Source organism: Triticum dicoccoides, chromosome 3A, assembly GCF_002162155.2.
Source record: "Triticum dicoccoides isolate Atlit2015 ecotype Zavitan chromosome 3A, WEW_v2.0, whole genome shotgun sequence".
Lineage (NCBI taxonomy): Eukaryota > Viridiplantae > Streptophyta > Magnoliopsida > Poales > Poaceae > Triticum > Triticum dicoccoides.
Genome location: NC_041384.1, coordinates 755,536,734 through 755,539,183, shown reverse-complemented (window position 1 = coordinate 755,539,183; position 2,450 = coordinate 755,536,734).

The window sequence follows — 2,450 nt, the reverse complement described above, 5'->3', positions numbered from 1 at the left end:
AAAGAAAGGCCCTCCAGAAGGGAAAAGGCTAGCCAATGCCTGATATAGAAAAAGGCCCTCCAGATGGGATTACATACTATTGTCTATCCACTGTGAGAGTTCTTGAACATGCTTCTCTTGAACTTTAAATCGTAGCAGCTTGAGGTCTTGTTTAAGATAGAATCTCCGGGCCTGGATGGATTATTGTTGAGCTCTGAATTTTTTTTCCCATTTCTCTGTGTCCAAATATTCCAGCATCCCAAAATGACAATTTCTGGAGCAAAATGCTTAGGGAGTAATTCAATGGCAAACATGATTTCCTCATACACTGAGGCGCCTCTCTTCTTGCTAGGGATCAGAGTGTTCCAACATTCTTGTGCAAAGTTACAGTTCAAGAGCCGGTGCACGGTGGTTTCCTCTGCCATCTGACTACAATTAGGACAAAAAGGGTTGTCCAAATGAGTGCGGATTTTTGGAGGCCGAGCTCCAGTGAGCTCGGTATTTTGAAAAAAAAATCAAAAAGCATATTTAAAAGTTCCAAAAAAATCTGAAAAAAATATCATGAAAACTTATATGTATTCCGTAAGAACGTGTTAAATTTCGTCGAAAAATGTTGTGATTTATAGGCTGTACAAAAATAACAAATTTCTGGCCCAATAACAAAAATAAAAGGCCCATTAAAAATGTGTATTTGTCTTTTTCCTGTAGGCCACATATAAACGTATAATACTGTGAAATTTTGCATATACATAGTATACATGTGCATGTGTGTTCAAAAAATAAATTTGAAAATTTTCATGCTCCAGAAAAATAAAAAATAAAAACGAGCTCACTGGAGCTCGGCCTCCGATGGCATTTTCCGTTGTCCAAATGCATTATTTTGCTCTTTAGAAGAGCTCTTGTGTTAATTTTGTAGTGGGCAACCAACCAAAAGAAGATCTTATGCTTGAGTCTACTGGAACTGCTCCAGATTAAGCTGAAAATAGGATGCCCCACTTCATCTCCCGTCAGCATGATGTACATTTGCATGGATGAATATATGTTAGTTCTACCATTGCATATCCATTTATCCTTGCTGCTGGGATCCACCTCTGGGATGATTTCTCTCATCTTGTTGAACTGCTCAAAAGTTTCAGTGGACATTGCTAGGTGAAAATGTTCCGTCCAATCATGAGAATCACTGAATTTCTGCAAGGAAGGTGAGTCATCAATTGCATAGGAGTGCAGTTCAGGAAAAATTTGTTGTAGATCTTCCCCTTCCCAGTTATGCTTCCAGATCGGAACAGATTGTCAAGATGTGATTTTACATGTACTGGCTTCCTTAAAATCATTCCAGAGCGAAAGGTGGGCCTTCCATCAAAGTGATCCTTCTGGTTTGCCCAGAGGTGCATTTCTCTGATAGTACTTCTCCCAAATGAGCTTGATCCAGGGGATATCTTCTTTGTTTAGGAACTTGTAAATGTTTTGCATGAGCACAGCCTTATTATGTACAACAATATCTAGTATTCGAAGACCTCCTTGTTGTTTTGGTTTGCAAACTTTAGACCAAGCAGTCAGAGCAGTGCCCTTATCCTCCACACCATACTTTCTTCATAGGAAATTCTACACATATTTGTTGATTTGATCAATTACTCGAACTAGCAGAGCCAGGGTACACATGGAAAAAGTTGGCAGTTCAGAGAAGACTGATTTGATGAGCAAGAATCTTCCATCATAAGAAAGGAGGGTGTCAATTTTTTGGATTATATATGTACTCATCCCAGGGTACACATGAAAAACATAACTTGTAAATGTTTTTCATGTACAAAGCCTTATTATGCACAACATTATCATATGGAAAAACAAACTAGGTCGGAAACTGGCAACACGCGGACGTGGACAAGCCGCCTCCTCCCCTAAAAAAATAGGGTTTATCCGCCTCCCACCGGCGCCGGTCTGCCTCGTCCCCGGTGGTTTAGGGCCATGGGAGCATGATGGATCCCGGCCCCTATTGGTGGGAGGGCTCTGTGTTTAGATGTGTTTATGATTTTTTAGGGTTTGTATCCTGCTCAAGAAGGCGAGACGGCGGTGGCTCCCTGATAATGAAATAAGGTTCTTCCCGCCTAGCTCAGTTCTAGTGGTGCATCTAGTATCGTTGGTGGGCGTGTGGAGGTGTGTTTCCGGTGGATCTGCATCGTCCATCTACGTATGTGTGATCCTTTTAATCTTTTCCACTCTTCATCGGCGGCAGTTGTTGTTATGGTGCGTTGGTCGTATGGGTCCTTAGCATGAAGAATTCCGGACTGTCAACTACAACAAGTTTTGTCCGACTCCGATAAGGGATGGGCGATGACGGTAGCACGCCTTTGGCTCGCTTCGGTGCCTGTAGTCGTCGCTAGGTGGTCTATGAATCTGGATGTAATTTTTCTTATTTATTTATGGTGTTCGTTGTATTGCCATGATTGAAGGTTAAGACATTGGATGTTTTCCCA